Source organism: Suncus etruscus, chromosome 1, assembly GCF_024139225.1.
Source record: "Suncus etruscus isolate mSunEtr1 chromosome 1, mSunEtr1.pri.cur, whole genome shotgun sequence".
NCBI classification, from domain to species: Eukaryota; Metazoa; Chordata; class Mammalia; order Eulipotyphla; family Soricidae; genus Suncus; species Suncus etruscus.
The window spans coordinates 54,957,048-54,970,499 of NC_064848.1; the positions used below are offsets into that span (position 1 = coordinate 54,957,048).

Here is a 13,452-nt window from a genome sequence, read left to right on the forward strand (position 1 = left end):
AACGCTTTCTCATTGGGGGTTTGATTGGTCCTAACACGTGATAGATATGTAATAAAAATATGACTTAGAATTTATGTTATCAATTAATTTTCTCTGTAGCCATTACTTGTCATGAATTCACTCTGTTCCAAGTTGTCTAAGTTTAGAAAAATGGGAAGATTCCATTAGAACAAACAAGGCATATGTGTGTTCTTTGTCTATCAGTATTAAACTTCTTTAAGCTCAGAATGGGGTTTCAGAAGTCTCAGTCTTCGAGCATGAATCACTGTAGATGTCATTCGATGCCAATGCATTCACCATATCTTGTTTAAAATGGTTAGGCTTTCTAATATACCAGGATAAAGAAATCCTTTTGCCCAACTACCTTATTTTACATATAAGACAATATTGGGCCAAAAAAGTACATGATTAGCATAAGGTCACATAAGCTAGTAACCTATATCCCTATCTTCTTTTAGTACGTTTAAGAAAACAGTGTCTGAAAAAACCGGCAAGACTTTGCAAAAGCTGGCTCCCTGTGTGTGACACCAGGCGGGGAAAACCCACGAAAGTACACCGGCCCCGTGGGGCCCAACTGTGAAAAACTGTGAGTTTGACCTGTATATGTCTGTCTACTGTCCTCTTGCGTGAAACTCTTGCGAGTGGGGCAAAAAGAGGCTCCAGTGGAGCACGGCCGCTCAGCTTCGCTACGCGGCCTTGCACTCTTTCTAAGGAAAGAACACCATTACAACAAGAAGGAAAAATTACACTAAGAACAGTGCTATATCACAGAAGCAAACATTTCTCTCCGGACTGTCTTCTCTGTTGCATGCTCGGGCCTAAGATTTGACCCAATGTGAGGCTTCATCCACGGAGGACTCCCCTCCCTTAGAGGCAAGTCAGCCCATCCAGAAAGGGAGGAGCCAGAGGAGTGTGCTGACTGCATCATATAGACAATGAATGCCACCACAACACGTAGAAAAACCCACAATACAAGTGTGACAATGGGGAAACAACGCAGGCCAGCATCAGACATAGAGAATGAAGATGATAATTCTGAGGACCAGATAATGACCAACCAACTAATCAACTTCTCAGATAAGGACTTTAGACTAGCAATATGGAAGATGCTCAACGGACTCCAAGAAACCATGGATCGAGTTGAACAGAACACTAATAAGAACCAAGAAAATATGAAGACAGAAATCACAAAACTCCAAACTGAAATAACATGTCAACTAACAGGACTGAAAAAGTCAGTAAACGAAGTGAATGACAAAATGGATAAGCTCTGGGACAGGGTATGAGAAGCTGAGAATAGACTTGGTGCTGTGGAAGATGAGATACATAACAATTCCATACAACAAGAGAGATTGGAAAAAAAAATTAAAACAAATGAACAGACAATGGAAAAATTAGTCAAAGAATGGGAACAGATGAAAATAGAGGTCTATGATAAGATCAACAGAAACAACTTAAGAATCATTGGAGTCCCAGAGACCCAGGAAGAAAATTTCCAGGAAGAATCAACGGTCAAGAACATCATTAAAGAGAAACTTCCAGAGCTAAAGAATATATGTGATCAAATCCTGCATGCTCGAAGAGTACCAACCAAAAGAGACCCCAGAAAAACCACCCCAAGACACATCCTAGTCACAATGACAAATCCCACAGATAGAGACAGAATTCTGAAAACAGCAAGATCAAAAGGGGAAATCACGTTCAAGCAAGCTTCCCTGAGATTTACAGCAGACCTGTCACCAGAAACACTCAATGCCAGAAAGCAGTGGTGGGATATTGTGACAAGACTGAATGAAATGAATGCTTCACCCAGAATACTATACCCAGCAAAACTCACTTTCCGGTTTGACGGAAGAATACATGGCTTCACAGACAAAAAACAGCTCAGAAACTTTACAGACACAAAACCAGTCTTAAGAGAAAAACTGAAAGACCTAATCTAAGACAAGACTACCCAAAAGACACACCAAATTTCGAAATAAAGATGGCGTTAAATCCCAGGACAATTCTTTCTCTCAATGTCAATGGACTAAATGCACCATTTAAGAGACACAGAGTGGCTAAATGGATCAAAAAACTCAATCCAACCTTCTGCTACCTACAAGAAACGCACCTGAATAGTCAGAACAAACATAGACTCAAAATAAAAGGCTGGAGAAAAATTATCCAAGCGAACAACACCCATAAAAAAGCTGGAGTGGCCATACTAATATCAGATAATGCAAACTTTATACTCAGGAAGGTTGTAAGGGACAAAGATGGACATTTTATATTAATCAAGGGGTACGTAGAGCAGGAAAAATTCACTCTCCTAAACATATATGCACCGAATGAGGGGCAAGCAAAATATTTAATACAACTGTTGACAAATCTGAAAAATAATATCAACAACAACACAATAATTGTGGGGGACCTTAACACGGCTTTGTCAACACAGGATAGGTCAACCAGACTGAAACCCAACAAGAATATACTAGACCTGAGGAGAGAAATAGAAGAAAGGGGCCTAGTGGATATATATAGGACACTCCATCCCCAGAAACCTGGATACACATTCTTCTCCAATGTACATGGGACATTCTCCAGGATAGACTACATGCTGGCACATAAAACATACCTCCATAAGATCAAGAGGATAGAAATTTTGCAGACTACCTTCGCTGACCACAAGGCTCTGAAATTATTTGTGAACTCCAAAGGGACTCAGAAGAAACACTTTAACACCTGGAAGTTAAACAGCCTCATGCTCAATAACCAGTGGGTCCGAGATGAAATCAAGGAGGAAATCAAAAGGTTCCTGGAAACAAATGACAATAAAGACACAAACTCTCAGAACTTATGGGACACAGCAAAAGCAGTACTGAGAGGTAAATTTATAGCTTTGCAAGCCCACATCAGGAAGGAAGAAGGAGCTTACCTGAGTAGCTTAATGACACAGCTAATAGAACTAGAAAATGCTCAACAAAAGGACCCAAGAATAGGAAGACAGAAGGAAATAACAAAGCTGAGAGCAGAAATCAACGAAGTGGAAACCCAAAAAACAATCTGAAAGATCAACGAAAGCAGAAGATGGTTCTTTGAAAAAATAAACAAGATTGATAGACCACTGGCAAACCTAACAAAGAAAGAGAGAGAGAAACTTGATAACTCATATCAGGAATGAAAAAGGAGAGATCACTACTGATATGACAGAGATTCAAAGGGTAATCAGAAACTACTTTGAAAAACTCTATGCCACTAAAAATGAGAACCTGGAAGAAATGGATAAATTCTCCGACTCTTATAATCTTCCACGGTTGAAGGAAGAGGATGTAGCATATCTAAACACCCCCACCACCATTGATGAAATTAAAACAGTAATCAAATGTCTGCCGAAAAACAAAAGCCCAGGTCCAGATGGATTCACTAATGAATTCTATCAAACTTTCCAAGAGGAACTACTGCCAATCTTGGCAAGACTCTTTCATGAAATTGAACAAGCAGAAACACTTCCAAATAGCTTTTATGAAGCCAACATCACCTTGATACCTAAACCAGACAGAGATGCTACCAAAAAAGAAAATTACAGACCAATATCGCTGATGAATGCAGATGCAAAGATCCTCAACAAAATCCTGGCAAATAGGATTCAATGCCTCGTTAAGAAGATCATCCACTACGATCAAGTAGGTTTCATCCCAGGAATGCAAGGCTGGTTTAACATGTGTAAATCTATCAACATAATACACAACATCAATAACAAGAAAAATAAAAACCACATGATCATATCAATAGATGCAGAGAAAGCATTTGATAAGGTCCAACACCCATTCTTGATCAAAACTCTCAGCAAGATGGGAATGGAGGGAACCTTTCTCAATATAGTGAAGGCCATCTACCACAAGCCAGTGGCAAATATTATCCTCAATGGAGAAAAACTAAAAGCCTTCCCTCTAAATTCTGACATAAGACAAGGCTGTCCTCTCTCACCACACCTATTCAACATAGCACTGGAAGTACTTGCTATACCGATTAGGCAAGAAAAGGATATAAAGGGAATCCAGATTGGAAAGGAAGAAGTCAAGCTCTCACTGTTTGCAGATGACATGATACTCTACTTAGAAAACCCTAAAGACTCTATCTAAAAGCTTCTAGAAACAATAGACTCATATAGCAAGGTGGCAGGCTACAAAATTAACACACAAAAATCAATGGCCTTTCTCTACACCAATAGTAATAAGGATGAAATGGACATTAAGAAAACAACCCTATTCACAATAGTGCCACACTAACTCAAATATCTTGGAATCAACTTGACTAAATATGTGAAGGACCTATACAAGGAAAACTATAAAACTCTGCTCTAAGAAATAAGAGAGGACACACGGAAATGGAAACACATACCCTGCTCATAGATTGGCAGGATTAACATAATCAAAATGACAATACTCCCCAAGGCATTATACAGATTTAATGCGATCCCTCTAAAGGTACCCATGACATTCTTCAAAGAAGTGGATCAGACACTTTTGAAATTCATTTGGAACAATAAACACCCTCGAATAGCAAAAGAATCATTGGGAAAAAGAATATGGGAGGAATTACTTTCCCCAACTTTAAACTGTACTACAAAGCAATAGTTATCAAAACAGCATGGTATTGGAATAAGGACAGGTCCTCAGATCAGTGGAATAGGCTTGAATACTCAGAAAATGTTCCCCAGAGATACAACCATCTAATTTTTGATAAAGGAGCAGGAAATCCTAAATGGAGCAGGGAAAGCCTCTTCAATAAGTGGTGTTGGCACAACTGGGTAGCCACTTGCAAAAAATTGAACTTAGACCCCCAGCTAACATCATGTACGAAGGTAAAATCCAAATGGATTAAAGACCTTGATATCAGCCCCAAAACGATAAGATATATAGAACAGCTCATAGGCAAAACACTCCAGGACATTACAGGCATCTTCAAGGAGGAAACTGCACTCTCCAAGCAAGTGAAAGCAGAGATTAACAGATGGGAATATATTAAACTGAGAAGCTTCTGCACCTCAAAGGAAATAGTGCCCAGGATACAAGAGCCCCCCACTGAGTGGGAGAAACTATTCACCGAATTCCCATCAGATAAGGGGCTAATCTCCAAAATATACAAGGCACTGACAGAACTTTACAAGAAAAAAACATCTAACCCCATCAAAAAATGGGGAGAAGAAATGAACAGACACTTTGTCAAAGAAGAAATATACATGGCCAAAAGACACATGAAAAAATGTTCCACATCACTAATCATCAGGGAGATGCAAATCAAAACAAAGATGAGATACCACCTCACACCCCAGAGAATGGCACACATCACAAAGAATGAGAATAAACAGTGTTGGCGGGGTTGTGGAGAGAAATGAACTCTTATCCACTGCTGGTGGGAATGCCGTCTAGTTGAACCTTTATGGAAAGCAATATGGAGATTCCTCCAAAAACTGGAAATCGAGCTCCCATATGATCCAGCTATACCACTCCTAGGAATATACCCTAGGAACACAAAAATACAATACAAAAACCCCTTCCTTACACCTATATTCACTGCAGCACTATTTACCATAGCAAGACTCTGGAAACAACCAAGATGCCCTTCAACAGACGAATGGCTAAAGAAACTGTGGTACATATACACAATGGAATATTATGCAGCTGTCAGGAGAGATGAAGTCATGAAATTTTCCTATACATGGATGTACACGGAATCTATTATGCTGAGTGAAATAAGTCAGAGAGAGAGAGAGAAACGCAGAATGGTCTCACTCATCTATGGATTTTAAGAAAAATGAAAGACACCCTTGTAATAATAATTTTCAGACACAAAAGAGAAAAGAGCTGGAAGTTCCAGCTCACCTCAGGAAGCTCACCACAAATACTGATGAGTTTAGTTAGAGAAATAACTACATTTTGAACTGTCCTAATAACGAGAATGTATGAGGAAAATGGAGAGCCTGTTTAGAGTACAGGCAGGGGTCGGGTGGGGAGGAGGGAGACTTGGGACATTGTTGATGGGAATGTTGCACTGGTGATGGGTGGTGTTCTTTACATGACTGAAACCCAAACACAATCATGTATGTAATTAAGGTGTTTAAATAAATTTAAAAAAAAGAAAACAGTGTCTGTACTGTTATAATTTTTCCTCTATGTGATCATTGAACTTTGGTTTGGAATTGTTTCTTTAAATATATGCAATTGACCTTTCTAAATTCTTGTGAATTTAATATTTTCAACAGCCGTTGTTCTGTAACTACTTTGGTGTATATTTTCTGGTTAATGAAATCTGACTTTCAGTGGATTACCACTGACATCTTGGAGTTTAGCAGTTAGGAGAAAACACTTTTTTTAAATGTTGTGAAATTAGTCTCTAAAGTGCTAAATTTCACTTTAACTGTAAAAAAATAAAATAAATGAATTCTTTTTTGGCAGTATGTAAAAATGACCTTTTTTGGTGAGTAGCTATCTGTCTCCTTAGCTAATCTGAATATTATACTTGGTGTCTGTTACTCATTAGTTTCCTCTTCTTCTTCTTTTTTTTTTTTTGTGGTTTTTGGGTCACACCTGGCAGTGCTCAGGGGTTATTCCTGGCTCCAGGCTCAGAAATTGCTCCTGGCAGGCATGGGGGACCATATGGGACGCCGGGATTCAAACCGATGACCTCCTGCATGAAAGGCAAACGCCTTACCTCCATGCCATCTCTCCGGCCCCTAGTTTCCTCTTCTTGTCACTGTGCCCTCCACTGCTATTAAGTGTAGAATCAGCATCCTAGAACTGCTATTTTATTTCAGAGATCAAATGATCTGATTCTGTATAGTCCAGGATATAAAATTTTGGGGTAATGAAGACAGAAAAGTTACTAAACTATATCAGTGGATTCAATAGGTGTAGACCAGATCAGGATTTTATTTCCTTCTTTTTTTTGTTCAAACATTTGTATTAGTTATGGATTCCCTTTAGATGCTTGTTTATCTCCTTTCTTTTATAAAAATTAATTACTTTAAACACCATGGGTGCAAGGTTGTTCATAATACAGTTGGTTTTTTTCCCTCAACAGATACAAGTTCATTCAAGATTGAGTTTCAGTCATGCAATGTATAACATGCTTCACCAGTGCACATTTTTTTTTTAACAACAATGTCCCCAGTTTTCCTCCCACCTTCACCCTTACACTATGGGCAGGACAGTTTCCTTCTCCCTTCTCTCTCTCTCTCTCTCTCTCTCACTCTCTCTCTCTCTCTCTCTCCTCACTCTCCTATCTTTCTCTCTCTCTCACGCACACACAAAACACTTTCTTTTTCTTTTTTAGGTTTTTAGGCTACATTCAGTAGTGCTCAGATATTACTCCTGGCTCTGCTTTCAGGGATCACAAAGGAGTGCCAGGATTGACCCAGGTTCACCGTCCCTATTGATCTCTTATTTCACTTTGCAGGTCATTAAGGCCTATAATCCTATAATCTCTGATAGATATTTCATAAATGTGTGTTGTTTATTGCATGACACAGGTATTTAATTCAAGTCTCTAATTCAAGTCTAGCTATAGAAAAATGAGCGTGTATGGATCCTATAGTTTTTCCCATAGCAGTATGCTTCAGGAGAAACTCTGTATCTCTTAGACCAAGGAAATTCTCTTTCTAATTTCCCCAAAAATTATGGTGCCTATGCAAAAGAAAAAAAAAAGTTCAAAATCTTACCATACCAGCCCTCCTTTCTTCTTCTTCTTCTTCTTCCTCCTCCTCCTCCTCCTCCTCCTCCTCCTCCCTCCTCCTCCTCCTCCTCCTCCTCCTCCTCCTCCTCCTCCTCCTCCCTCCTCCTCCTCCTCCTCCTCCTCCTCCTCCTCCTCCTCCTCCTCCTCCTCCTCCTCCTCCTCCTCCTCCTCCTCCTCCTCCTCCTCCTCCTTCTTCGAGACAGGGTCTTCCTATGTTGCCCAGTCTGGAGTGCAGGTGGGATCCCACTACTGATCAGCGCGGGAGCTTTGACCTGCTCCATTTCCGGCCTGGCCCGTCTTGCCCCTCCTTTGGCAACCTGGTGGTCCCCCACTCCCGGGGGGGGGGGTCACCATTATTGATGCCGAACTTAGTGTGGACATCCGATTGGCATAGCTCACTACAGCCCAGAACTCCTGGACTCAAGCGATCCTCTGGCCTCAGTCTCCTGAGTAGCTGGGACTACAAGTGTGCACCACTACCCCTGGCATCTAATTGCTCCTTATTGGTAGGGCCTTTCTGAAAATTTGTATACCTACAATTAAACTCAGCAAATAATTTTTAGTACATCTATTTACAAAGTATAGGGGATTGTGAAGATATTAAGGGCATTTAAACAAACAGTGACTTAACCAACTATCCATACACTCAAATGCCCAATTATTTTTTCTCATTCTTTTCCTCCCTTTTCTTGGATTATCTTCATGTTGTTTGTTTATCCACCTAAGCAGTAGAACCTAACCTATGACTATGCCTGGTCTGTTTGAATCAAGATCACTACAATCCTGTTGTGTGATCTTGGACAAGTTACTTAATATCTTCAACGCTCTTTTTCTCATCTGTGAGTGGGCACAACTAACACTTGGGAGAAGCACAGAAAATAAAGCAAGTAAGGTGTAAGGCAAAAATGCTGAAAGAGATAGAAAGAGAGGAAGAAAATAAAGGAAGGAAGGAAGAAGAAAGAGAAAGAGAGGAAGGAAGGAAATAAAAGAAAGAGAATAAAAGAAAGAAAAAAAAGAAAGAACTACTTTTTGACTAATGACAAGGGGTCAGAAGATGCCGTAGATTCCTCTTTCTCTAGGTTCCATATTTGATAACCCCTCTGCTTTCAGTTAGCTTTCTGATTTAAACAAGGCATATTTTTCTTTAAAAAAGGCTGTCACAATCAATTTCTAGGCATAAAACACTGTGACCGTCACTGGTTTGTGAAGGTTTTCTCAGCCAAATTCACTAGTTTCAGAGGTGAAAACTCACAGCATTATACACAGCTGTATGGAATTGACAATTTTCTATCAACCACATGAAATCAGCTTAGGAACTACTCAATTCAAGATTTTTACCCATGAATTCAGACAGTTCTAGGAAAATAGCCATAGTGTGCCATGCATCCAGCCATTGTGTGTCAGGCAGGACAGAGGGCTTGCTATTATAAAAAGTTAGTGAGCCTTTGGCTCCTGATTTACCCTGAGTGACCTAGTTCTCAGCTAAATGTGTTTCATTAAATAATGAAAAGAATCATATACAGCAGTTTAGTTAGTGAATAACTTCTGAGTTGGAGACTGGGAGAAGGTAGAGAGTTTGGAAAAAGGAAGGTTACGGAAAGACTTTCAAATACAATACTAATGTTTAGTGGTTACTTAGATATTGGTTGTATTTCTCATTTTATCCTCTGCAGTGTATCTTTCTTATTTTACTCTCTACAGTATAACAATTTTGCATATAAATTTTTTAAGTAGAAGAACTAGAAATCATAAATTTAGTGAATATCATTTATCGCTTTGCCATCTTAGTCCTGCATTAAAAATGTTGAGTCACCCATTAATTCTAAAACTTTAGATGGTCATCTTAGTATGCCTCTCAAATCTACTTAGTTTTATATCAACTAGGATTCTTTTGGAAATGCCCTTAGTATCCTCTCTGAGGGTCAAATAGAGGACTGCAGGTCTGGTATCAGTAATTCTTTCAACCATGTTCAATCCATTTTTATGTTAAGATTCTGTTTTACACAGTGAAAGAACCAAGAAGGAGGTCAGAAAGTTTATTTTGTAATATTCAAGAATATAAAATAAAATTAGACTGGTGTTTAGAGCTTCAATGCAAGAATGAGAGTAAACATTTCTAGGAGATAGGTTTCTATTCACTATGAGGGAATTAACAAACATTGTAGTTAGTTTGCTTGAGGCAACCAAAGTTTATGTCTTTATGCCTGATGTCTCTTGGTAATTACTAATAGTATCTCTTTCCATCATCAAATTATAACTATTTGGGTGATAAACTGCAAAATCACCCTAGCTATAATGAGAACTGTTCAAATAATTAATCTTAGAATTACCAAAAACAACCTAGTTTTTTAAGACTGAAGAAATGAAATAATTGAAAACACCAGTTAAGAAATTTTCTGGATTATTTTATTCATATCTATCTATCTATCTATCTATCTATCTATCTATCTATCTATCTATCTATCATCTATCTATCTACCTATCTCTAAGCAGATTATTCTCCACCTCTGCCAGCCTCCACCCCTCCAACCCAATCATTTATCTTGAGGTATTCATTATTTGCAGAATTTTTATGCCACTTTGGTCCTTTTCCCTTGAGGGGTTACCATTTTTGTCTTAGTTTGGAATAAAGATATTTCTGACTAGAAATTTTTAATATTTCTAAATATTTTAAATATTTAACCCACTGACTAGAGTGGGTTAAAAAGACATTAAGAATTACAAAAATTTTGTAATAGAAGGAAATAAAAGATCATAGATTCATCCCCCCCCAAATCAAGCAAATTGTTTGGCACTTCATAAATATCAATAGGAAAGTTTTCTCTGCCTCTTTTTTCTTTATTTTTGGACATATCTGTCAGTGCTCAAGATTTAATCCTGGTTCTGAACTCAGGAATTACTCTTGGTAGTGCACAGGACACTATATGGGATGCTGGGGATTGATTCCAGGTCAGCCGCATGCAAGGCAAGCATCCTATCCACTGTACTATGGCCCTGACCCTTTCTCTGCATCTTGTACTCAAAAGATGCTTTCTTGTTAGCATTCCCTGATTACAATATAGAAAGCCAGAGTCTAACCATATTTAATCATTCTATTGTTTGGCTTCTTAGGTGACTATTTAGGGAATATACTCATTACAAAATTATAGACCATGTCTTCAAATGTGAGTAATATTTTAGTTATTTTAAAATTTTGTTTTTTTCAAATTGAATAACTAGTATCCTTATCTCCCTTAAATTCTATTTCATATTTTTCAAGACTACAGATGCAATTGTGTAAAGTATGTTTGAAGTTATCTAATTCCTAATAGCCCTTGTTGTATTATTTTTCAAAATGCTAAAAAACAATTCTTCAAGTTCAACAGAAACACTAGAAAGGAGGAAATGAGAATGCAAAGCTGGAGTAAGGCCTGTCAGGAGCACCAGACCTAGTCTGCATTAAGTCCTCGAGTACCACAGCTTTCGGGCCCTCTGATCTGAGCAGACTTAGTGGGCAGAAGAAGCAAGTTAGGGGAGGAAATCAAACACTCACAAAGAAACCTAAGAGAAAATGTTTCCTCTTCCTCAAAATGCCTTTGGAGGGAGCAAACACTAAGTCACTGTGAGTCAGAATAGAAACTCAAGTTTGAACAGTTCACACAGATGTGTTCCCTGCATATATGATGCCCAAGAATATGTCACCCACCTGTGGGGGATGGGGATAAAAAAAAAGAATATGTCACCCACATCCCCCCCTCTATGATGTGTACTTTTATGCTTTCATGAACCAGGCTGTGTACGAGGGGTCTTTTCACTTTTGGAGAAAATCGTGTCCTCCGAGTACATTACTTCTTACTTTCTCTCTTTCTCTTTCCTATCTTCTTCCTCCCTTTTCTCAGTACCTCCAAATAAAATCTCTTTTTTTTTTCTTGTGTGGTTTTTGGGCCACACCCGGCATTGCTCAGGGGTTACTCCTGGCTGTCTGCTCAGAAATAGCTCTTGGCAGGCACGGGGGACCATATGGGACACCGGGATTCGAACCAACCACCTTTGGTCCTGGATCGGCTGCTTGCAAGGCAAATGCCGCTGTGCTATCTCTCTGGGCCCTAAAATCTGTTTTTATTTAAAAAAAAAATACTGTATTTTTGGACAGTATTACCAAAACCTTCCTCTGGCCCAGCAGGGGGAGATGAAGGAGATATGATGGGAGAGCAACTGTGTGGAGGATGGGAAGACAATATAAACTAAGTGTGGTGCATCTGCCTGAAGAAAAGTTGCTGTACAAGTCTGAGACTGTGGGGAATGGGACAGGCTGCAAGAGCACAAAGATCTCTAGTCTCAAGGGCCAGGCAGGGACCTGCAGTCTCCTCTGAAGACAGCTCTGCACGCTGTGGGTTGGCAAGTGTCCACCTTGCTTTCCCACTTACAACATTGATTCAGGCTGTCAGTCATTTCGCAGGTAGGTATCATACTCTGGCTTGGCCTACTCTTATCCCCTTCCTCCTGTGTTTTCAATGAGCTTTAATCTGTCTGTGCTCTGGCTAACTTGCTTTCTGACCTTTGGGCAAACCGGCAGACCTCCTGTACCTTTGACTTCACCAACAGAATGTAGTTTCTGCTCTGGTTTGGTAGGCAGATTTTGCTGCCATCTCTGCAGTCTTCTGAGTGGTTTCTAAGTCCAGCTGCTCTTGTTTTGAAGTCACATCAACTCTGGCTCCTGTGATCACCTGCCAGAACTTTATCTTTTTGTGAATTTATTTTCCCAAGTATATTTGTATATTGTCAACAGAAGTTAAGGTACAAACAGCCTTAGTATAATCTGTGATTGTTTCAATCATAGCATCTATGGTCTGAGAGAGAAAGCTAGAGTTACTATCTGTTACATTGCCCTCCTCTCTAACACATGATTTATGGGTCAATGAGGGTCCAAGTTTTGTGTAATGCACACCACACACAATGATACACTCACAGCCCAGGGTGACTGCCGTGTGCTAGTTTTAGCAACTCTGAGAAGCAGTGATTTTGTAGCTCATCAGAGCTGACCCTGGTCAGTACCTTAAATATAAGGGTAGGCTTCATGACATTCAAAGCCTCAGATTCACCCTTGTTATTTTTTTTCTCAACAAATAAGAAATATTACTGAGAATGTAGATTTCATTATGTATATGCTTGATACTTAGTTTTGAGTTATAGTTGAATCCTTATTCTCTGAAAAAATGAAAACATAATAAAATTTACTTAATTAATCCCTCACCAGGTCTCTACTTTGGTGAGGGTCAACCCACTTAACTGGGTTTTAAAGTTCTAGCAGATCTGGTTTCTCAATGTGGTGTCTTTGATGAGCAGTATTAACGTAGACTCTAACCTTTTAAAAAAGCAGCTTTCCTTAATATTTTTAATATAAATAAAAGGCTGTTTCTTAAAGATATTAAGTGAAAAAATGGATTTCATGGTCAAACATGAATGGAAAAATTAACTGTTATGTGGCTTCCCTCCTACAGTTCCTGTGAAAAATCTGTTTATATGCATAAGTTCTTGGGAAAGAAATATTCGTACTTTGGTCTGACATTATTTCTACAAAATTTATCCAAGTATGAAACTTTTTATTATGATTTAAAGTCCTATTTAAATTCTTTGTAATATACTTTGAGAATTACCGGATTAGCCATTTAAAATAGCACTTATCGTCTGACATTTCAAAATTCATATTTCATATAGTTTACTCTTTAGCTTCCCATATTGGAATGGTTGTTCCTT

The 13,452-nt window shown here is 38.8% G+C and overlaps 1 pseudogene; it reads right to left on the minus strand.

The window, feature by feature from the left end:
• Nucleotides 1-12,216: 12,216 nt before the first annotated feature.
• LOC126004807 (diablo IAP-binding mitochondrial protein-like) lies at nucleotides 12,217-12,774 on the minus strand (annotated as a pseudogene).
• Between the last annotated feature and the right edge of the window lie 678 nt (nucleotides 12,775-13,452).